Consider the following 25,623-nt stretch of genomic DNA (forward strand, 5'->3'; position numbering starts at 1 on the left):
CCGCCCGCATGGACTCCAGCCGCAGCAAGATGGCCTTCGCTATGGCCTTGTAGTCCGTCTGAGGAGCAAGATGGATGCCAGTTCCGTAAGTCGCAGAGGTTCCCCTTGTTCGGCAATAAGGCAAGCCTGGCTTGCTTGCATGAAAAAGGGAGGACCCTGCTTTTCAAGGACTTGGCCTAGACAGTGACAAGGTCTGGGCCGAGGACGTCCCAGAACATGCGGTAGAACTCCACGGTCAGCCCGTCCATGCCTGGAGATTTGTTGGTGGGCATGAGACAGAGGGCTTCCGAGAACTCAGGCAGAGAGAAAGAGGTAGCTCCAGCTGGTCTCAGTCGCCCGCACTGACCGTCGAGAGTTTGGTCCAGAGCACCCTACAGGCTTCCGTGTCGGTCGGATCCGGGGAGAAAAGGCTGGCATAGAAGGCCCTGGCCCTTCCACGCATCTCCTCTGGATCCATGAGGGCGGTGCCGTTCTCCACCAGGAGGCAAGTGACATGCTTTTTGGTCTCCCTCTTTTTCTCCAGGGCATAGAAGAAGCGGGAGCCGCGATCCATCTCCCCAAGGAGGCAGATGTGGGATTGAACAAAGGCACCCCGGGCCCGATGGTCCTCCAGGGCCCGTAGCTCCTCCCGGCATGCTGCACAGAGGGGTGGATCCTCAGGGCCGGAGGCCAGACGTCTCTCTAGCTGCAACCTAGCTCTAACCTCCCTCTCCAACTGCCCTATCACACATCCCTCCGCTGGCTGGCGTCCCGGATGTAGTCTTGGCAGAAGAGCTGCGCACGTACCTTCCCCACATCCCACCGCCGCCATGCTGAGGGAAAGGTGCGTCGCTGCCCCCGCCAGGCCAGCTAAAATTCCAGAAGGATGCCGTGAAGCCCACATCCTCCAGCAAGCTGTTATTGAAATGCCAGTATGCCGGCTCTGGCCTCTCAGAACTGTGAGAGGCCGTCACGGTCACCAAGTGGTGATCCATGAATGGGGCCAGCCGGATGCCAGATGCGTGGGCCCGTGCCAGATGGAAACGTGAGAAATAAATTCGGTCCAACTGGGAGTGGCGTGACCGACTATCCTCCACCCGGACATAGGTGAAGGCGGTATCATCGTCTGGGTGATGGTCGCGCCAGACGTCCACCACGGAATCATAGTCCACGATCTCCCTGAGGATGCCTGTGGTGGGTGGGGAACTCTCGAGTCCCAAGCTGTCCCGGTCCTCAAGGGTGGTGTTGAAGTCCCTGCCCAGGATCAGGCACTGGTGAGGATCCAGGGTGCAAAGGAAGGCCGACGCCTGCCGGTAAAAGTGCACCTGGTCCGGGCCTGTGTTTGGGGCATAAATGTTGACTAGGTTTAAGATCAGCCCCTCCACACAGGCCCGGACGTGTAGCAGGTGGCCTGGCATGACCTTGGTGACCCCCAGCACTTCGGGCCATAGCTCGGGGGAGAACAGGGTGGCCACCCCAGCCGAATGGGTGCCGAGGTGGCTAAAATAAACTCTATCCCCCACTCCAGCCGCTAGCCTCAACGGCTGGAGCCATGTGGGTCTCCTGCAGGAAGATCACAGAGTATTCCCCCCCTGGAAGGAAGAAGAGCACCTGGCTCCTGCGGAGACCCACCCTACAGCCCTGGGCGCTTAATGTAGCAAAGATGGTAACTGTCATAGTGAGGGCTAGGATGGATCCTCAAGGACAGGGTGATTGACAGCCTCCAGTGGGCCCCGCAACAACCCAGTCTTGACGCCAAAGGTCAATAGGGTGTCGCGGAACTTGTTAGCCCGCTGGTAGGCAGCGATGTCCTGCCTCCCAGTCCCTCTCCTCTACCCCAAAAGGGCCTTCATGGCCCGGAGGACACGATGGAAGAGACGGGCAAACAGGGGACAGAGCCCCGGTGTGACTGCGCCGGGCAGCCCGTCCCCACCCCCGGCAAGGGAGGGGGCGGGAGAGGGAATATTGCAGCCCCCATACTGTCGGAAAAAGGAGAGACGAAAACCGCCCCCTGAGGGTGTCCGTGGGTAACAGAAATGAGACAACCTCGGGGGCAGCAATAGCACAAGAGGTGGAGGGTAGGGGTCGGGGCAAGCGGTATTTTGGGGCCAGGAGAGGGATCAGGATCAGGGGCAGGAGCAAGGGCAGGAGTTGGACCAGGGGCAGGGACTAAAGCGGGAGCAGGGACTGAAGCTGGGGCAGGAGTGGGGCCAGGAGCAGGATTAGGGGCAGGGATAGAAGCGGAAGCGGGGACAGAGGTGAATTCATAGTCCCCAGCAGCCGAGTTGCGGCTCTTCTTGACCAGGGCTCAGGGCCAAGGGGATGTGGGCAGGAGGGGGGCTTTTGCCGATGCTGGACATGGGAGTTGCCATAAGTCCTTCACCCACAGCCATGGCGTTAGGCATGGTGGAGTCAGCAGTGGGGCTCCCCTCTGGAGGGGAGGCTAGCCACTCTGTCCGCGTCATAGAGGGTGCGCCCACACGTCAGGGCCCAGCCGCTCAGCATCGGCTGTCACCCCATGGGGCTCGGCAGCCTCAGATGGAGTGCTATCCGCAGCTAGGCAGATAGGTAAGGCCAGGGGCACCCCAAGGAACAGAGTGGGGGTGACAGCTTGGAGTGAGGGGCAGGGAGGAGGAGGGGGCAGCAGGACTAAGCTGCCGCCTAGATTGAGGCCCACTGGCAGGGTGTCGTCCTCCCCCTGGGTGACCGGGGTCAGACCCAGGGCCTCGATCTCCTCAAAAATGGACATAAAATCAGTCCCCGCAGCCCAGAGTCCTCCCCACCAGTAATCGGGGCAACGATTGTCCTGGCATCAACACTGGCAGGGGGCACAGGTGGCACAGGGGCTGGGAGAACTCCTACACAGGCCTCCTCAGGGGGGGAACTCGGCAAGGGGACCAGGATCACCTCCATCCGCTGCCATGGCTTCCATAGTCAGAGTCTCCTGCTGGGCTCCATCCGGGGGCGCAGCTGAAGATTTAGCAGCATCAGCCCCCCACACCTCCTCTCCCTCCTCGTTAGAGGGGAGGGAATCGAGCCCACGATTTGCGGGAGCCACACTTCCCCAGGACGAGCACCCAGCCCTCTGAGCTGGAGGTGGAGGGCCGGTCAGCAGGTGGAGGGCAAGGGGCTCGGGCGATGGTTCCGGGGCTCGGGGCAGCAAGGGCAGGACAGCGGGGGGAAGGGAAAACTCCCCCTGGGGTGGGCTCTCTCCCTTGGCCGGTGGGGGTCTCGCCGCCCTCTCCTCCACGGGCCCCGCCAAGCTGCAGCTGATGGAGGCGAGGCCTGCCTGCTCCTCTGAGTGTGACCGGGGGGGAGAGGGGCTGTCCCCGCGACCCGAGCGGAGGCTACGGCAGGAGGAGGAGAGGCAGTGACAGTGGTAGCCGGGCCACCAGGGTCACCGGCGATGACAGGGCCAGCACCTTCCCAGGTCTCGGGGGTCCCGGGCACCCCTCCATGCCAGGCCAGGGAGCAGTCCCTCCGAACATGCACCATTGTCCAGCAGAGGAAGCACCGGGCCTCCCCCATTGTATAATGGACCCAGTAGTGGAGCTCCTGGTAAGGCACCAGGAAGGACCCCTCGAGCGCCACCCTGACACGCACAGCCGGTGGCATTTGGAGTTGGACCTGCCAGCGGAAGGATAGGACATGACAGACGGCGGGGTCCTTACAGCCCAGTGGGAGAGGGCTGATGATCGAAATGTGTTTCCCCAGGGTGGAGAGGGCAGGTAACAGAGCAGCATTGGGAAGGAAGGGTGGGACGGAGGTCACCACCACCCATACGCCCAGGTCCTCCAGGGATTCTAGGGGGACGAACACACCCCTCACCGCCAAGCCCTTCTCTACAGCCTCCTGAGCGGTGGCCTCCGACGCGAGGAAGAACATGACCTTCCCATATATTTTGGAGGCTACCACGACAGCTGTGGGCCCCACCACCCGCACATACGTTTCGACGTGGGGCGAGGTGGGCGCCAGGAGGCAGCAGACACCATGCCTCCTGGTCAGCGAGGGGAAGGGACCCCGGCCGCCAGAGATGGTACCGGAGGCGGGGGTCAGGGAGGTTGTCGCGGTGGCATGTGGTAGGACAACAGTGGCCACCTGGGCATACACTCTGGGGGCCTGAGATGGAGCACCCCCAGAGCTGGTGGAAGGAACAGCAGAGGAAGGATGGGAGGGCGGCCCCGCCAGCAAGAGATTTTGTTTTCCGGGTGGGGCCCTTGCTCTTCTTGTTCCCCTGTCCCTTTCTGCTTATGGAAGGGGGGGGCCATGGCAGCAGCGGAGTCTTGGTGGCCAAGAGATCAGCCACAGGGGCAGGCAGGGATTGTGGCAAAGAGGGGGCCACAGGGTCAGCAGGGCGGGAGCAGGGGCAGGGTCCTCCACCAGGGTAGCAAAAGGAGGCCCCAATATGGGGGTGGAGAGATGGGCAACCTCTTCACTAAGCAACACATAGAGGAGGAGGGTCCAATGGGAGGGGCAGGGGGATGGGGGAAGAGGGAACAGGGCTAACCACTCCGCCCTGCTAGGCTGTGTTCAGTGAAGGAGGGTATCGGGGTGGGGGGGGTGGAAAGAACAACAGGGGGCACCGGAAGAAAGGGAAGAAGCAACCACTCCTCCCTCTAGGCTGTAGGCAGGGGAGGAGGGCACCAGAGGTGGGGGGAGCACAGGGGCAAAAAAGGGGGGCATAATTACAAGCGTGGGGTAGGGATATTGGCTCCTCCAGCTGCACTGGGAAGGGGAGGGACTACAGTTTCATCGGGAAGGCTGTGAACAGTGCGAGGGAGGGCAACTGAAAGGGAACACAAGCACTTATGGAGAGGGCATGGGCGCACAGTAAGAGGCGCTGAGCTGGGGGGAGCAAGAGAGGGCAGGGGAAACAGGGGAGCCAGGCAAACCACAACTGGAAACTTCAAGTGTAAGGGTGGGGCAGGCAACCAAACCAAAACCAAACGTTTGGGGTGGGGCAGGTAGCAAACACTGAAGGGTTGGGGCAGGGCAGGCAAACTAACAGAAAGGGAAAATCCCAGAGGGTCAAAGCAAGTGGCAGGTGGGGCAGGCTGCAGGGAGGGGAGGAGCAAACTAATGCACGGTCGCTGGGGGGGCACAACAGGGAGGGAGGCCCCACAAGCCAAAAGCAGCTGGTGGGAGGGTAAGTCCAAGGTGGGGAGGCAAGTGCACCCACGTTTGCCTGTGTAACTCAGTCCGTGCTGCTCACTGCTGCAAACAGTCCCAGATGCTAAATGGGGGGAAACCAAAAGCTACGTCGAGGGGCAAAGAGCAGATCCAGCTGGTAGGCGGGTTGGTGGAGGGGGCAGCAGTGGTGGTGGTAGGGGGAGAGCAGATGGGCAAGGGAGAGGGCTCCACGCCTCTCCCCCTGGCTCCCCACAGCAGTAATAGAAGTCACCATCCCCCCAGGAGCAGAGATGTGGAAAGTCACTCGGTTTGTAAACAAACCCCTCCACAACGTCCCTCAGCAGGAGTCCTCCTCTTCCTCAACAGCAGCAGTGGCTCCGACGCAGCAGCAGCAGTCAGCCAGCAAAGCAGGAGGGACTCATAGGTGATGGTGGTGGTGTCATCATCCACAGCAGCAGTTGCAACAGCTGGGACTGGGGTCCCTCACTCCCCTCCTCTGGGGAGCAAGCCACCCCCAAGGGGCCACAGCGGGAGCAGCAACAACGGGCGGGGGGGGGGGGGGAAGTCCAGCAGCCAGGTAGCAGAGAAGGGGGGGGTTGTCTGGCCCAGCCAGGGGAGTAGCTGGAGCAGGGGCAGGAAGAGCCCAGGGCCTAGCAGCAGTAGCCGCCGCCGCCGCCGCCTCCCAACTCCCTCCAGGCCAGAGGGCTATAGGAAAGTAGTGGGAGACAAAGAGATTAGCCACAAACTAAACAAATCCCTGTTACCAGGATAAGCAAGGGGTAACTGCTCCAGGTCAATTTAAGACACCTGGGGCCAATTAAGATCTTTCCAGAAGGCAGGTAGGACAGCTAGGTTGATTGGGACACCTGAAGCCAATCAGGGGCTGGCAGAAACTAGTTAAAAGTCTCCCAGTTAGTCAGGTAGGCATGTGTGTCAGGAGCTGAAGGAGAAAACTGCACTGTCAGAGAGACTGAGCAGTACAAACCATATCAGGCACAAGGAAGGAGGCCCTGAGGTAAAGGTGAAGTGGACCTTGAGGAAGTGGGGGCTGCTGTGGGGAAGTGGCCTAGGGAATTGTATGCATCCTGTTTCTAAAAAGTCCGCTACCGTAGCTGATACTATAAGAGTCCCTAGGCTGGAGTCCAGGGTAGAGGGTGGGCCTGGGCTCCTCCTTTGCCCCCCCCCCCCCAATTAACCACTGAGACTGGGAGACAACAGAGACTGTGCAAGGGAGGGTAGCTTCTCCTCACCTTCCTTGCTGGCTTATGATGAAAATGGCTCAGTAGGCTGTGACCCTTGCCTCTAGAGAGAGAGAAGGGCTATGTGGAGGGTCATAGTGAGCCTCTGAGGCTAGCAAAATCCGCCAGGAAACGTGGGACCCACAGAGACAAGGACAGAGCTTTGTCACAATACTAATGTGAAATTTCTAAAGAAACTACAGCACTCGACCCAAGGTTTAAGAATCTGAAGTGCCTGAGAGGGACAAGGTGTGGAGCATGCTTTCGGAAGTCTTAAAAGAGCAACACTCCGATGCAGAAACTATAGAACCCAAACCACCAAAAAAGAAAATCAACCCTTCTGCTGGTGGCATCTTACTCAGATAATGAAAATGAACATGTTAGTGCATCTGACACGTAACTATCTTGCAACGCCGGCTACAACAGTGCCATCAGAACGCCTGTTCTCAATTTCAGGTGACATTGTAAACAAGAAGCGGGCAGAATTATCTCCTGCAAATGTAAACAAACTTGTTTGTCTGAACGATTGGCTGAACAAGAAGTAGGACTGAGTGGACTTGCAGCGTCTAAAATTTTACATTGTTTTATTTTTGAATGCAGCTTTTTTTGTACATAATTCTACATTTGTAAGTTCAACTTTCATGATAAAGAGATTGTACTACAGTACTTGTATAAGGTGAATTGAAAAATACTATTTGTTTTGTTTGTTACAGTGCAAATACTTGTAATCAAATAAATATAAATGAGCACTGTACGCTTTGTATTCTATGTTGTAACTGAAATCAATATATCTGAAAATGTAGAAAACATCCAAAAATATTTAAATAAATGGTATTCTATTATTGTTTAACAATGCAATTAATCTCAATTAAATTTTTTAATTGCATGACAGTCCTACAAATTACCCTAGTGATGGCCACTTGTTGCCTGGGCAACTTGCCAGAAGCCTAAGGCGGCAGCAGCAGCAGCACGAAAGGGTTGTGGGAATAGACTGTGATGGAGCAGTTACCCTTAAAACAAAATTCTTGTAATGATATGAGGAACCTTTGGGTAAAGCTAGTCTGTTAGACTCCTAGAAAATACTGTTGTGAATCTGATCATACCTCAGAATAAAATAACTAATCCACTTTTTGATATTCAGATACCAATTATAACTAGCAGTCTTACTCAAATAATGAATACAAATAAGTAACTTGTGAGACTTTGATAGCCCTAGAATTTGGGAAAGTATACTGCTTCCTTTAATATACAGATAGCAGAGATATGTGGCAGCCACTGCACCTGATGAAACCAGATTAAAAAATACTGCTACAATTTTGACCTTGTGAAGAATTGATTTTTGGTATATGTAATGAAAGACAAAGGATGAATGATGTTTCAACAATATGGGGGGAGGGATAGCTCAGTGGTTTGAGCATTGGCCTACCAAACCCAGAGTTGTGAATTCAATCCTTGAGGAGGCCATTTAGGGATCTGGGGCAAAAATTGAGGATTGGTCCTGCTTTGAGCAGGGGATTGGACTAGATGACCTCCTGAGGTCCCTTCCAACCCTGGCATTCGATGATTCTAACTAATGAAAAAATTGGAGCTCAGTTATTTTTACCTAAACTCAAATACCTAGAGCATAATCCTGCTCCCACTGAAGTCAATGGCAAAACTTCCTTCGACTTCAATGGCATCAGGATTTGACCCTCTATTGGCAAACAAATTAAAGGAAAACCTAAGTCTCCTGATCTACACTATGAGTTTATGTCAGATTTAGCAGCGTTAAATCAAATTAAACCTGCATCTGTCCACACAACGAAGCTCAACATTTCCAACTGGATATTTGAGACTCAGTTATGTCACAAATGTAAATACCAGGTGCAATCTTTTTTCATCTGTTACTAGAACTATTGGGATGTAGATATTTTGTTTCAAATAACTTGCAAATCAGATCATGGGATTAATATAGTATCATCACCCATGTTATGTATACTTTGATCGCTACATCATCTCCCAAAGTAAGGAGTGTAACTTGTATCCTTAGCTTAGAAAAAAAAGGTATATTGACAAAATGGACTGATACAGAAGCCCCTGCATTCCACAGATAGATTTCTATGCTTGGACATATCAGACATAGACCTTCATATGACTCATCGGAGTTCTGAATGCAAACATAAAATAAATTCCACAACCTGTTTTGTATGCTCCTCCAGTCAAATTCATCTCTAATTCTGATGACACATTAGGGACCTTATTTAGGGTTGTCACCACCTTGCTTCAAGATGCTACTTTTTAATTACATATTTTCATATGCAGTTTGACAACAATTTAAGTATTTGAGAGTATTTTTGTGTTTTTACATTAGACGATTAGAAAAAGTCTCCTATAGTAAGCATTTCACAACAAAAAAACAGAATAAAAATGTTTAAAAGCAAATGTTTCAGTTACAATTACTTGTTTAATAAAAATTAATAGCACATAGTTTTGATCATATTAAGATCCGCACTATGTGCAATGAAATGATGCCAAAATGAGTGTCAATCACATTTTCAAATGGAAAAATTAATTTTCTTTGAAGCAATTTCACTTGTAAGAAGCTGTTCCAGCTGAAGTTTTCACAGAACTTTATCCCAAAATAATAACTAAAGCAGTTTTTCCTTGGGAGTATCCTTGACATCTATGCTCAAGCTTCCACTACTGTACAAGCCAACGCTCTCCTCCAAACTTCAATGCCAATACCCCTATTCAAAAAAAGTATATATATATATATATTTCAGGAATTTATTAGTGCATCTGTTATTTACTTGGGTTTGTTTTAATACTAACTTTAATATTTAAATTCTATTTTATTTAAGATATTTATAGCACATGTCCATGAAGTATGTTAGCACTTAAAATATTTACAATTTTAGAGCATTCTCCATTCAGAACATTAAGGCACATTCTCCTTTTCCATCTCCTCTCTCAATTTGAGGATGCTTTGCATGTGTGTGAGAGCACATAGTTCTCCATTGTCTGTTAATGCAGGAAGGCTATAGCAAACAAAGTTGTTATGGACACCACCACAAAAGGAAAAGATGGAAAACAAAGTAATATTAATGTAGTGCTGCACTGCGGGGAGCCTACGTTTTCCTGAGAACACTCTTTTCGTCTAAACTCTCAAAGTCAGACAAAGTTTATCTGGTCAGGAAAATATTGTACTGTGCACACTCAATAAGTTATTTTCAAACTGTCCTAAATTTTATCAAGTTCTTACAAATCTAGCAAAGCACACATTAATCAGTTAAGTCTAAGAACATCTAAGGTTTGGTTTTTTAAGAACTACCTTTTTAGAATCATGCTCTCAATGATTGAAAAAGACACCAAATAATTGTAAAGTGCAATATGATAAGAAAACTGCCCACCTGAAAACAGCACCTTTCCCCTCCATAGGTCAGATTCCTGTCATAGGTTCATATCATAAAGTAGGTCCTTATCATAAAGTAGGTCCCACCTGCTTAATCACAAAAGTAAATTCCGTCACCTTTTCCCCACCCCCAGCATTGCCTTGCAGAGCCACTATATCTATAGGAGCGTGAGTTTGAACCTATTCTAGCTCACGCATCATCAGATTTGGTAACCAAATTCCAATTACACAACCATATTGTGCCCCCAGTACACCTATGCAAACCAATAAGATAACAGATGTAAATAAGGACAGAATTTAGTCTACAGAATTTTTATTGACAGGTTTCAGAGTAGCAGCCGTGTTAGTCTGTATTCGCAAAAAGAAAAGGAGTACTTGTGGCACCTTAGAGACTAACAAATTTATTAGAGCATAAGCTTTCGTGAAGTGAGCTGTAGCTCACGAAAGCTTATGCTCTAATAAATTTGTTAGTCTCTAAGGTGCCACAAGAATTTTTATTATTGGTGATAACACATGAGCCAGAAAGAATATAATTTGGTTTTCAGATCTCAGGTAGAATTTCTGGGCCTGCAAAAAGGTAAAAAAGCATCTTAAATGTTCACGATTGAGTCACTGGAAACAAATATGGAACCCCAAAATGCCACTTATATAGAGAAGAACATTGTATTATAGAGGCCTAGGGAATCAGTCAACACTGAATTTCATAAGCCTCATTCTACACATTCAGGGCTTGTCTTCACTACAACAGTTATGTCAAGTTACTCCACTTGAGCTAGCGCATTTCAAAGGAGCAGCCACGCTGCAAAACACAATTTGAGCCACACACAGCGATTAGATTAGCAACTAATGAGGTGCATTAACTCAAACTGTAATCTGTACCTGAATCCCCAGGACACTACTAGCTCAAGTATCAGCAGCACTGGAGCATCAAGTTACACCTCCCGAAAGGCCAGCTAGCTTGAGTTCAAAGCACCATTTAACTCAAGATTGAGATCTGTGTGCAAGAGCAGGAGTCTTATTAGGGGCAAGTTATACCTAAAGCAAATACTGCAGTAAAGACAAGCTCTCAGTTAGGATTCTGAAGTATCTTATAAAGTTATTTAGTCTCAGCTAACCTAAACAATTGTGTAAGGGTATCATCAGCAGGTTTTGCCACTTTACTGCAAACATTCTAGCATGGAACTTTTGGGCACTCTTACTATTAACGTTTTGCTGTGTTGAAAGTAGAACTGACAAGCGATTAAAAAATTAATCATGATTAATTGCACTGTTAAACAATAATAGAACACCATTTATTTAAACATTTTGGGATTTTTCTAAATTTTCAAATATATTGATTTCAATTACAACACAATACAAAGTGTACAGTCCTCACTATTTTTTATTACAAATATTTGCACTGTAAAAAAAATAGTATTTCAATTCACCTAATAAAAGTACTGTAGTGCAATCTCTTTATCATGAAAACTGAACTTACAAATGTGGAATTATGTACAAAAAATAACTGCACTCAAAAATAAAAAAATGTAGAACTTTAGAGCCTACAAGTCCACTCAGTCCTACTTCTTGTTCAGCCAATCACTCAAACAAGTATATTTACATTTGTGGGAGACCATGCTGCCCGCTTCTTGTTTACAATGTCACCTAAAAGTGAGAACAGGCATTCGCAAGGCATTGTTGTAGCCAGTATTGCACAATATTTACATGCCAGATGCGCTAAAGATTCATATGTTAGCATGTTCTCTGGAATGGTGGCCAAAGGATGAAGGGAAATACAAATTTTTAGCATATCTGGCATGTAAATACCTTGCAACACTGTAAATAAGATGTGGGCAGCATTATGTCCCGTAAATGTAAACAAACTTGTTTGTCTTAACGATTGGCTGAACAAGAAATAGGATTAAGTAGACTTGTAGGCTTTTAAGTTTTACATTGTTTTGTTTTTAAGTGAAATAATGTAACAAAGAGTTGTAAGTTGCACTTTCACTATAAAGAGATTGCACTACTGTACTTGTATGAGATGAATTGAAAAATACTAGAGTATTTCTTTTCATTTTACAGTGTAAATATTTGTAATGAAAAATAATAAAGTGAGCACTGTACACTTTGTATTCTGTGTTGTAATTGAAATCAATATATTTGAAAATGTAGAAACATCCCAAAATATTTAATAATTTCAATTGGTAGTCTATTATTACCAGTGCAATTAAAACTGTGATTAATCGCAATTAATTTTTTTAAATTAATCCCTTGAGTTAGCTGCAATTAATTGACAGCAACAGCTGAAAGACATCTTCACACTTTCTCCATTGTCTCCCTCTTATCATGGAAAAAAGTCTACAAATCAATAAAGCCACCTCTATGTCCAGGGGCTGAACTGGCCTCCAGCTCATTTTAATGGGGTCACCAAGGCTGGTGTCAGACTTGCTGGGACCCAGGGCTGAAGCTGAAGCCCGAGCCCCACCGCTCAGGGCCAAAGCCCGAAGGCTTCAGCACTGGCTGGCAGGGTATGACATTGCATTCCATATGTTTTATGGAAATATGCTTACGAGTGTGAATATGATGTAACTGAAATATGCTTTATGCAAAAGGCCTCTTGTAAGGTATCATAACAAAGGTTATAACCTACTCAATATATTCCTCCTATTTGTATGTACGTATCATTCTTGTATCTGAAGATACAAGATATTTCTGATAGAAATATGAAGTACAACTCCGAGGTCCTATTCTAATTATGCAATGTGTGGACCATTAATGGTGGCTTAGAATCTTGATGACTCCCATCGACTAGGACAGTTGGTTGTAAATGGCTCTGTTTACTTACAAACCTTCCTGTGTACGCGTAGGCAGCCCAGGAAGAATGGAGGCTGTGATCTCACAGGATATGTGATTATGTCACCTGATACTGGAATCTATCTTAAACCTGGTGCTTTTCCATTTAGAAGGAGGGGTGGGGACCCAGAGATACAAAAGATTCCCGCCTTGTGCCAAAGCTATAAAGGGGGTGGAACAGAACAAAGGGGGCTGCCAGTCATAAGAACACCCCTGCTTTCCAACTAAGCTGTTGTCTGGAATTAACAAGGACTGTTCCAGGGGAAAGGAATGGGCCCAGAATAGGAAGGAGTCTAGTCTGTGAAAGAACTTTATTGGAACATCTCTGAGGGTGAGCTTGTACCTGTAATCAGTTTCTTAATGTATTAGGCTTAGACTTGCACGTTTTAGCTTTATTTTGCTTGGTGACTTACTCTGTTCTATCTATTATTACTTTGAACCACTTAAAACTTACTTTTTATACTTAATAAAATCACTTTTGTTTATTAACGAACCCAGAGATTAATACCTAGGGGAGCAAACAACTGTGCATACCTCTCTATTAGTGTTATAGAGGGCAGACAATTCACGAGTTTATCTTGTATAAGCTTTATACACAGTAAAACAGATTTATTTGGGGTTTGGATCCCATTGGAAGCTGGGTGTCTGGATGTTGGAGATACATGACCTGCTGAGCAGTTTTTGGTTAAAGTCTGCCGCTTTGGGGGTGTGGACCAGACCTGGGTCTGTGTTGCAGCAGGCTAGCGTGTCTGGCTCAACAAGGTAGGGTTCTGGAGTCCCAAGTTGGCAGGGAAAACGGGCTCAGAGGTAAATTCAGCACGTCAGGTGGCAGTCCCAAGAGGGTCTCTGTGACCAAACCCATCACACAGGGCTCAGGTTACAGGCCTCCTGCCTGGGGCAGAAGCCCCTGGGCTTTGCCTCCCTTTCCTCTATCCTGGGTGGCGGGGCTTGGGTGTTCCCCCTCCCTACCCCCAGTCTGGCGTGGAGGGCCTTGGGCTTTGCCCCCCACCCCCTCCCAGGGTCATGGGTGTAATGAAGTTTGAGAATCCCTGAATTAGAGCAATCACCAGGAAACGGATGAATGGTAGTGTTAAAAGCTGAAGAACATTCTAGCTTCTTGGTCATTAGTGTGAGTTTGTTCCAGGTAAGCAGTGACTGAAAATCATTACCATTAGATGGCTGTTAAGTGGCTCTATGTGAAGTGAGTTGGTAATCTCAGTCCATTTCCTAAAGTACCGATGTCCTCAAACACATGACAAATAGTACCTTAAAAGTGTCAGCCAATAGTCCAAGGATTGAATGTTAAATGGCCAACAGAACTAAGTGACTCACATTTCTGTAAGAGAGCCTTCCAAAAAAGGAAAAAAACTTCCAGTTCAGCAATGAAAAAAAGTGGGAAAACCTGCATTGCCAGTGCTACTGTATCTGTTCTATGGCTAAAATAAAGAGCTCCTTAGCTTCCACTGCTGTGGTCTGGTACCTCTAACCTGACTACATTCAAACTTAATTTTTCTTTAAATAATTTTTATTTAAATAAAAAAGCAAAGCGAATCAGTTTTTCCATCAGTCATCTTTCCCAAGCGTTCCTTTTTAACAACATTTATAACTGAATTGCCACTGTGGCAAACTTAAATTAGCATGCATTACATAGAATATAAAATTATATGTCTGCTAAAATAAAATACGTATGCACAGCTCTATGCCAGGACACTCCCATAACCACATTTAACTCTGGCAAAATAGAGAGGGAGCATAGTCTAGTTATTAAAGCAGAGAATGAGAAACCAGGATTCTATTTTCATTTTCAGACCTGTGACTTCGGGGACACATCACATTTTTCCCATAGGCCTCATTTCTTCAACTGTGAAACAGGATTAATACCATCTATCTCACAGGGATAGAAGATACTCTGCATTTCTAGAGTGCCTTCCATCCATAGATCTCAAAGTATGATATAACATTTTTCAAATGAATAGTTACCAACCAAAAACTTCTATTTGTTTCCTTACACAATTTAAAATGGACTGATTAAATACAAACATTCCCTTTAGTAACATTAAAAAAAAAATCTACATTACTTCACTCAAAGTTGTAGTAGCTCTAAAATTCTCAGCTATGGTACTGTAGATGTTTCTTACATCAATGGAAGGGGTTAATCCACCAACAAAATTAATCCCCTTTTCCAAGGTTTGTTTGGTAGATCAACAGAAGAATTCTTCTGTATCTATACCAGGGGTTAGGTAAACTACAATGCTCAGGGAGCAAAATTTTTCACAATCCTGAGCAACACAGCTAACTCCTTTTAATTCTTAAGTGTAAACTTGGTCTAAGTCTTTTCTTTACAAGAAAGCTTAACTCCTCAGATCTGCTGTCTTGTGTAATTTGTTTCAGTCTGGCTACAAATTCAGTCTCTCATTTATCTCAATAGGTTTCAGAGTAGCAGCCGTGTTAGTCTGTATCTGCAAAAAGAACAGTACTTGTGGCACCTTAGAGACTAACAAATTTATTAGAGCATAAGCTTTCTTTGGCTACAGCCCACTTGATCGAATGCACAGAATGGAACATATAGTAAGAAGATATATATATATATATACACATACAGAGAAGGTGGAAGTTGCCATACAAACTGTAAGAGGCTAATTAATTAAGATGAACCATTATAAGCAGGAGAAAAAAAAACTTTTGTAGTGATAATCAAGATGGCCCATTTAGACAGTTGACAAGAAGGTGTGAGGATACTTAACATAGGGAAATAGATTCAATGTGTAATGACCTGGCCACTCCCAGTTTCTATTCAAACCCAAGTTAGTTAATGGTATCTAGTTTGCATATTAATTCAAGCTCAGCAGTTTCTCATTGAAGTCTGTTTTTGAAGCTTTTCTGTTGCAAAATTGCCACCCTTAAATCTTTTGCCAAATGGCCAGAGAGGTTAAAGTGTTCTCCTACCGGTATTTAAATGTTATGATTCCTGATGTCAGATTTGTGTCCATTTATTCTTTTGCGTAGAGACTGTCCGGTCTGGCCAATGTACATGGCAGAGGGGCATTGCTGGCACATAATGGCATATATCACATTGGTAGATGTGCAGGTGAACGAGCCCCTGATGGCATGGCTAATGTGATTAGGTCCTATGATGGTGTCACTTGAATAAATATGTGGACAGAGTTGGCATCGGGCTTTGTTGCAAAAATAGGTTCCTGGGTTAGTGTTTTTGTTGTGTGGTTGCTGGAGAGTATTTGCTTCAGGTTGGGGGGCTGTCTGTAAGCGAGGACTGGTTTGTCTCCCAAGGTCTGTGAGAGTGAGAGATCATTTTTCAGGATAGGTTGTAAATCTTTGATGATGCGCTGGACAGGTTTTAGTTGGGGGCTGAAGGTGACAGCTAGTGGCGTTCTGTTATTTTCTTTGTTGGGCCTGTCCTATAATAAGTGACTTCTGTGGTCATCTTAATGAGGTTTTAGTATCAAACCTACTTGTGACCACTTAAAGGCTTATAACAGTTGAACCACTTCACTGCTGGAGGTATCAATTCTACACAGCAAATACATTTTTCCATTTTTCTAGGTAGATTGGACCTTTTGCTAATTTCAGATACTCATTTGTTGACATGGGGAGGTTATAAAAGATGGGGTTTTTATGCAAAAGAGAAACTGGGATGAAATTGTACTGTACTTTTGGCTTTCAGTACATCTAAGTAAAGGGGACCATTATTAGACACTAAACACTGAGTTTCAAAAGGACTCTAGCATTGCAGTATTTGAGCATCTAGAGATATCATACAGCAACTGCGCTAATCTGTACTTGTGAAAATATAGAATAAGGTGCAACCAGTCAACAATCTCTCCTCTGTGACCTAAAAAAGGTCCATACTCAACAGATCCACAGAGCTTGTTGAAGGTGGAGCAGGAACTCATTTAGAGAAACAACCTTTGGATTGTAAAGCTCACTACCTTCATTACTTGAGCAAGTAAGAGGCAACTTTGTTCCACCACAGTTGGGAGGGAAAATTAGGCCTGTATAAAGACTGGGAGTGGATGAGTCACTACAAAAACTAATTTCCCCCTGCTGATACTCACACCTTTTTGTTAACTGTTTGAAATGGGCCACCTTGATTACACTGGCCTCATTAGCACTACAAAAGTGATTTCCACCCCTTCTTGTCAACTGTTGAGAATAGCCCACTTCCACCTTAACTGAATTGACTCGTTAGCACTGACCCCCAACTTGGTAAGGAAACTCCCATCTTTTCATATGCTGTGTATTTATACCTCCCTACTGTATGTTCCACTCCATGCATCTGAGGAAGTGGGTCTTAGCCCATGAAAGCTTATGCCCAAATAAATTTATTAGTCTCTAAGGTGGCACAAGGACGTTTCGTTTGTTTTGTTTTTTTAATTGCAGTGCAGACATACCCTTAGACTCGTGGATGTGTTACCTTACAGGCTTGATAGTTTCAGCTATTTGAAATTTCAAATATTTCAACAGTCCAGCATTTGAATAGTCATCTAGGATGCATTCAAGCATGCAGTTGACAACAATGGAACAAACAAGTACCATGGATTGGTGAACTTGGATTTATTTTTAACAATGCATTTTCATTCCCCTCCCATCCCCTACCAAAAGATCAGCCTTTCCTGAAAAAACTACTTTGGAATCCTCCAAAGGGTTTAGGGAGGCATCATAGTGTAGTGGGAAGGGCACTGGATAGTCACAGGACAGCTGGTTCCATTCCTGGCTCTGCCACTGCCTGGCTATATGACTTTGGGCAAGTCATCTCACCTCTCTGTGCCTGTTTCCTTTCCCATCCTATTTGTCTTGTCTACTTACACTAAAAGCTCTTCAGGGTCTTTATGTGTTTGTACAATGGGGTCCTAATCTCACTTTTGAAGTCTCCAGGCATTTACATAACACAGATAATTTACATGTGCTATATGGTTCTTACTAACAGCATTTGAACATGCAGACTTTTACCACTGTACGTTCACAAAAATATGATGAATAATTAAAGGAAGTTTACTGAACAACATAAGTTATTTCAATTACTATTGCCTGGGCCTCAAAGCTAATATCTGGTTCTCCATCCACAAGTTTCACTTTTTGCTCTAAATCTAGAACATTAATAAAGACCATAGGTTATATTCTGTGCAATATGTGCAGAAACCCAAAGCCAGAATATGGGCCTGTGTAATGCATTCAAACATTAGCAACTGACGTTAGTTAGAATAAGGTCAATCCTAAATCAGTCTTTAGTTTTCAAATAAATTCTCCTGCAAGGTGGATAAAAATCAATTATTTTTTAAAGTATATTTTTAAAAGTCAGATTTTTATTTAAATCTGATTTTTGTGATTTAGCTGGTCTTTTTTATTTAAATTTGATAAAGGCTCATTTAAGAGAAATCTTTAAATTTGAAATTGAAAATTGAAAATAAAATAAAATATTAAGTAGTACATATGCCTTGCCAAATTTTAAAGAAAGTCAAACTACCAAACCAGTAGAAGTAAATAGTGAAGTAACCAGAGTGTCCTGAAATGTGAAACCAGCTTTTAACAGCAGTAGCCTGTCCTGTGGATGCAGAGAAAATATTTTCTTCATTTCTGTTTATTCAACTGGTTCCGCTCAATGACTGGTTCATACAAAGTTAAGAAGCCAACTGGAAGTTGAAAAAGCCAGAAATTTTGTTTTTTCTTCAAACCTATGAATAAAAACTGTGTGTGAGGGGATGAGATCTACTCATTCTAAAATCTTGAGGGAAAAAGTAACCAAAAACAATCAGTTCAGTTCACTAATTACAGATAATACTTCCTTTGCTTAATAAATCAATCAGTTAGTTTCAAATGCAAAAAATGTTTTGATACTTTTATTTCAAATTACATTTTATTTAATAAAAAAAACTAAAATGCTTGTTTGTGCACTTTTGAGTTTGAATTTCTAACCAAATAGAGCTTGACACAAACAAGTAAAAATTAATCTAAAAAATAAATGCATCATTCACCATTTTCTAACAAAATATAAAAATTAAGTATCTGAATAAATGTAAGCTATGTAATTACTTAAACATGTTTTAATGATTACTAAACAAGGAGAATCAACTTTTCTTTAGGAAAATAAAAAGTAAAAATGCAAAACAATTAAAATAAATTTAAATCAGTATTTCCTACTGTATTTAAAATAAGAAAATCAATCAATTAAAATCATTTATTTAAATTAAAATCAATCCACCCTGATGTCAAATGCACAAAGATAAAGGCTTTTTCAAAATATCCAAAGCTAGGGTTTTAGATAAGAAAATCAGATGTTACTTATAAGATAATGTACTTCATGCACATAGCTGTTTAGCTTTCCATGTTAGTTTTTATGTTGTTACCCTTCGACCCAAGAGGTAAGCTAACGTTTGAGGTCTTGCAGGTTATTTCCACTAGAAGGAGAAACTGAGGATAGAGTCAGGTGCTTCTTTGATGCAATACTGTTTATATATAAAGAATGCACACAATGTCCTGTTTCCTTGAACACAGTAAGAATCCAACAACAGGAAATAGCCTCCTTGCTCAATATTCCAAACCTCTTTCCAGCCAGCACCTGACCCAAAAGCTTTCTCAGATGTGCTTTTATGCCTGATCTTGGCTTTCTGCTTCCTTCCCTGTCTGGTTCTCTAGTGTTTACGGCTGCATCTGCCGTCTCTCACTCACAGCCAGCTCCACCAAAACAACATGAGGCCCTCAACATTTGCATTCAGCCCCCAGTGTAACCCCTCTGCCCACACATGAGTTCCTGACAGGCCTTGTATGTGGCCTGTGTTTTGGGAAGTTGCTCCTATTGTTTTAACTATTTTACTTCAAAAGGAGCTAACCTGCATTTCTTACATTTCTCCTGAATGAAGGGCAGCTATCACATGCAGAGGTTTCACACAAGCCCCAGCTTAACATAAAAGAATGACTGTCTTCAGCATGATGCAGAAGAAATCTCATTTTCAAGACAGTACTAATCACATTCCCCTAATATATTGAGTTGTACAGATTAATACAATCAGAAGAGTAACCAGTGACAATTTACAGCAGCTATTTTTCTTTGCAAGTCTCTTATTTTAAAAGGGAGTGAATTAGACTTTATGCTATCTAGCTGGACTGATATAAAAGAAACTAACTACTACAAAAGCTACAGCATTCCCACATAATATTATGTCAAAGGTCCACTATTATGGATATGTTTAGGTCCCAGGAATCTTAAACTGAACAGTGGCACTGATGGGAAAAATGAAAGTCAAGCCACCAAACACAAAATAACAGGTTTCAAAAAGTACAGTAGAATCATATAATATGTAGATTGGAAAGCCTGAATTACTTTCTTTTTAAACCATATAATATCTTCAAATTTCAAATAGTGAATTACTAACTTTTTCTTCTGAGGTCAGACAAAAACGTTCTATAGCCGTTTATTTGCCATATTTAGGATAGTCAAGTAGGAGCAATGACAAACATCTGGTTATGATTCTTTCTTTGATTATTTTTCCCTTGTCAAAAAGAAAAACATTGAGCTTACTAATACAGCATTTAGATTCTTTTAGTGTATTGTTTAATAGGATTCAGAATCAGTCTGTCCTCCCACTTCCCACATATTTAAGCTGTTAATACTTTTACAACACAGAAAAATCCACTATGAAATGAAGTCCTAAATACATGAAGGAAGAGAGAGCAGGCGGGGGGGAGGCGGGGAGAGAGCACAAAAGAAGCTTCATGTTTAGAGCTTTGTCTCTTTGCCAGAAAGACCAAAAGTTACACTGTTTCCTCCTATAGGAGGGCCTCTTCTTAGAAAGACTGAGGATTTGCCAGGCCTTCTCCCAAACTACACTCATTATATACAATACAGAGCATCTCTCAATAGTTATGTCCAAGTAAGCTTTTTGGGGTTCCCTTTTACACATTTCCCATTGCAGCAAGTTTGCATTTTGATTCCTTGATAAGTATGTATTAGTATTTACATCTCTTTCTTCACAACTTCCCTGTAATAAATTATGGCAATTTTTGCTGATGCTTAAACTTCAATGCAGTTTTTATTGTTAGTATGTACTGATGTTAAACATATCAACATCATATACTGGCTAGAGGCTGAAAATAAGTCTTTAAAAACCAAGAAAATCACTGACTGGCATACAACCTTCCAGATGACTGCCTGCCCTGTAAGCAGCCCCAAAGGTCCTAAGCCAGCTCCTGATTTTAAGATCTAAGAATGTGGTGAGTCACAGTCAATAGCTCAGACAGCAGATCACTGACCTAAAATGACAATGAGTATCTATGTATACACAATTTCCATGCCTTTTAAATGAAAGGTGCATGAAAAGCATATAAAAACAAATATGCCTAAAATAAGCCTTTCAAATAAGATGTTAAAGTACAAGTAGCTTTAATAAAGGGGAAAATTACATGCTTTTAAACAAGTCAAGCAAATTTAGTGAAACTAATTGGTGGAGACATCATCTGCTTTGTTCAATACTTCAAAATGACACGCCAAGAAAAAATGGGGGGGGGGGATCTTCTTGCCAGCACTAAGTACTGTATCTTAGCATAGTTAAGATATTTAGCTAAAATAGAATAGCTATCAACAATAAAAGATACCAATGTATTCCACTGAGCTTGGAAATAATGCAATATCTGTTTTGATAAAGAAATGAAACCTTAACAGAACTGGAAATATAAACTAAGGGCAGTTTGAGCAATTTTAATTTCAAATCTTTTTCCAAACTCTCACATCTTCTCTATGGTTTCAGAGTAGCAGCTGTGTTAGTCTGTATTCGCAAAAAAGAAAAGGAGTACTTGTGGCACCTTAGAGACTAATAAATTTATTTGAGCATAAGCTTTTGTGAGCTACAGCTCATTTCATCAGATGCGTTCGGTGGAAAATACAGTGGGGAGATTTATACACACACACACACACACACACACACACACACACACACACACACACACACACACACACAAAACATGAAACTATGGGTTTTATCATACACACTGTAAGGAGAGTGATCACTTAAGATGAGCTATTACCAGCAGGAAGGAGCGGGAGAAAGGAGGAAAACCTTTTGTGGTGATAATCAAGGTTTTCCACCCCACCCCCTACTGTTCCTCAGACGTTCTTGTTAACTGCTGGAAATGGCCCACCTTGATTATCACCACAAAAGGTTTTCCTACTGGTAATAGCTTATCTTAAGTGATCACTCTCCTTACAGGGTGTATGATAAAACCCATTGTTTCATGTTTTCTCTGTGTGTGTATATAAATCTCCCCACTGTATTTTCCACCGAATGCATCCGATGAAGTGAGCTGTAGCTCACAAAAGCTTACGCTCAAATAAATTTGTTAGTAGTACTCCTTATTTTCTCTATGGTTTTTTAAACTGCACCTAATTTAAGGTGAGGCATTCAGGAGTTTGAAGCTCTTCCACAGTTATAGATTAATGCATTTAGTTTCTATTACAACACAAGGATATTAAACAAAAATTATACAATGCAAATTAAATACATGCCAAATCATCCCTGCAAGAGACACTAAAGGAACAAAGCATGTATATACCAGTTAGGTCAGGGATGGAGCAGAGTCCAACAAGAATTATTCCTCCTCATTCTCCAGAGCCCATGATCAATCTCCACAGCTTTTGGAGCTTGAGCTACCAGCCCTAAGGATAGGTGTTGGAGCCAAGACAACCCCCTAAATGCCATTATCCCCTGGCAAACACATGCAATCTCCATAGAAAGTTTCAACACAGATTAACACTCTCTCCTCTTTCAGCATTAACTCCCATTCTACACCTACCTCCCTTAGAGATGGTTCATAGATGTGGGCAGGAAGCCAGTAACAGACAGCTCCTGAGTGAGCTGTTCTGCCTCAGGTGTGCCACTGCCCTAAAATCTGTGCGATTCTCCATGGATCTTAGGATAGCTATGTGATTAGAGAATCATGCTCCCTCTGTAACTTCATTAATATCCCTCTGTTACCCTTCAAGGGATACTGGGAGCTTCAAAAAATTCACCAGATTGCATATCAAGTAACTTCCCCCAGCTCAACATGGGAAGGGACCTTTTAACTCTGTATTAATGCAACTTTGGAGTCTTAAAAAGTTTATGCAATGCCAAAAAAAAAAGCCATGAAGTTATAATGCATCACAAAAGAATGAGAAAAACATGAATCCAGCTCTACTACATTATTCTATTGTACAGCAGTACTTTATTTCTGTTTTTTCCTGTAATGTCCAAAAGGGACACAGCCAAATCAAACAACATAGTAGATATGTTGCATATACTCTGGCCTTACAGTACTCAAAAATGAGAAAAGATAAAAAGTGTCTGCAATAACCTCATAAAGCTTTAAGTTAATTATATGAAAACAAAGTCAGTGGCAGAAGTGCCAAAAAGTGAAAAAAAAAGAAGAAAAAAATTATTTTCCCCAATGTATAACTGCAGAGTTTATGGAACAAAACACCTACAACACCAGCCAAACCCACAGCAAGGACCTAGAATAATCCCTGACTATTAAGAGCAGAGAAACATGACAAGATGCAAGTACTTCTTCCAGCATAAGGAGTGAAAATTTACAGAACTATAACTGGTTTCAGAGTAGCAGCCGTGTTAGTCGGTATTTGCAAAAAGAAAAGGAGTAAAATTTGTTAGTCTCTAAGGTGCCACAAGTACTCCTTTTCTTTTTGAGAACTATAACTGTTGGGCAAACTCTCCCCCCTCCCCCAAAAAAACAATGAAATTTAATGAAGTGAATAAATATGTACTCAGCACTGATAAATACCTTTACTTAGTTAAGAAGCACACTATATTTCACTCTAATGAAGACATTTCTCATTCACTTACTAAAAGCATCATAACAAGGGAGAGGAAAATGAAACAACAAAGCCAATTCTAACACACAACATAATTTTCAGGCTGATGTAAAATAGAATTAGTAGATCTTCGATTTGTTGAATATTTTAAAAGCTCTGCTACAATTAAGTCTCAAGCATGGAAGAGGACTTCCTCTTGAGCTGGTCAGAGGTCTCAAATTGTATGGTTTTATTCTAACATTTTATAATATTACAGATAGAGTCATTGCACACAATAGGAGGAGTAACAAAGCCCAGAATTGGAATACAATATTTGAAGGGGAGAAGAGATTTCCTTTTAACTTACAGGGTGGATTTGATTTAAATCACTAGTCACGAAGACTCGATTTAATCATGGATTTCTACATAAAAGTACATTCTTATTGATTGTTATAACTTAATACATATTCTTCACAACTCAGAGATAGATGTCGGTTTAATTTTTAGAAGGTACACACTATACATTTTTAAAGTTATTTATTTTGAAAACTTTTCAGATTAGCTTTACAGCTATATCAGAAAATGAATGATCGGTTAGTTATTTCATTTACCAAAGGTAATTGAAGCAGGTATTTATGAAATCATTGGAAGGTGAACTATCTCCAATTCAACAGGTTAATCATTAACATTTGGAGGATTTTTTTGCCATGCTGTATTAGGAGGAGAACATCACCAGACAGACATTTAAATTGTTTTATTTAACTAAAACAACGTTTATGTATTCTGGATTTTTTTCTTCAACAGCAAACGTATAATATTTTAACAAAACAAGCATATGAATTTTTGAATGTAAACATTCTAGTTTTTTTAAATCAGGTTTGTTTTTGTTAGAATTGTTTTTAACTAAAATAGTTAAATGAAATTAAAAAAAAAATTAAAAATCGACTATGCCAGCCAGGTCAACATGAGAAACTTAAAATACAAAAAAGGAGGACTTGTGGCACCTAGAGACTAACAAATTTATTTGAGCATAAGCTTTTGTTACTATACACACTGTAACGAGAGTGATCACTTAAGATGAGCTATTACCAGCAGGAGAGTGGGGGGGGGGGAGGAGGAGGAACCTTTTGTAGTGATAATCAAGGTGGGCCATTTCCAGCAGTTGACAAGAACGTCTGAGGAACAGCGGGGGGGAAGGGGTGGGAGGAATAAACATGGGGAAATAGTTTTACTTTGTGTAATGACCCATCCACTCCCAGTCTTTATTCAAGCCTAAGTTAATTGTATCCAGTTTGCAAATTAATTCCAATTCAGCTGTCTTTCGTTGGAGTCTATTTTTGAAGTGTTTTTGTTGAAGAATTGCCACTTTTAGGTCTGTAATCGCGTGACCAAAGAGATTGAAGTGTTCTCCGACTGGTTTTTGAATGGTTTTAATTCTTGACGTCTGATTTGTGTCCATTGATTCTTTTACGTAGAGACTGTCCAGTTTGGCCAATGTTCATGGTAGAGGGGCATTACTGGCACATGATGGTATATATCACATTGGTCGATGTACAAGTGAACGAGCCAAAATATTGACAGGTTTCAGAGTAGCAGCCATGTTAGTTGACAAGAAGGTGTGAGAATCTATTTCCCCATGTTAAGTATCCTCACACCTTCTTTTCAACTGTCTAAATGGGCCAACTTGATTATCACTACAAAAGTTTTTTTTTCTCCTGCTGATAATAGCTCATCTTAATTAATTAGCCTCTTACTCCACCTTTTCATGTTCTCTGTGTGTGTGTGTGTGTGTGTGTGTGTGTGTGTGTGTGTGTGTGTGTGTGTGGTGACAAAGCTCTGTCCTTGTCTCCTTTGGTCACACGTTTCCTGGTGGATTTCGCTAACCTCAGAGGCTCACTGTGACCCTCCAGGTAACCCTTCTCTCTCTAGAGACAAGGATCACAGTCTGAGCCATTTTCATCATAAGCCAGCGAGGGAGGTGAAGAAAAGCTATCCTCTCTTGCACAGTCTCTGTTGTCTCCCAGTCTCAGTGATTAATCGGGGAGGGGGGCAAAAGGGGGAGCCCGGGCCCACCCTCTAATCTGGGCTCCAGCCCAGGGACCCTAAATAGTATCAGCTATGGTAGCTGACCTTTTAGAAACATGACACATACAATTCCCTGGGCTACTTCCTCACAGCAGCCCCCACTTCCTCAACCTCCACTTCACCCTTACTTCAGGGACTCCTTCCTTGTGCCTGATATGGTGTGTACTGCTCAG

At 43.3% G+C, this 25,623-nt stretch overlaps 1 protein-coding gene across 14 annotated transcripts in view; it reads right to left on the bottom strand.

Annotated features, from left to right (window-relative positions):
• FARP2 (FERM, ARH/RhoGEF and pleckstrin domain protein 2) overlaps nt 1–25,623 on the bottom strand; it is a 257,803-nt gene that overhangs the window by 204,515 nt on the left and 27,665 nt on the right. The window lies entirely within an intron of this gene.

Source organism: Dermochelys coriacea, chromosome 9, assembly GCF_009764565.3.
Source record: "Dermochelys coriacea isolate rDerCor1 chromosome 9, rDerCor1.pri.v4, whole genome shotgun sequence".
Taxonomy (NCBI): Eukaryota; Metazoa; Chordata; order Testudines; family Dermochelyidae; genus Dermochelys; species Dermochelys coriacea.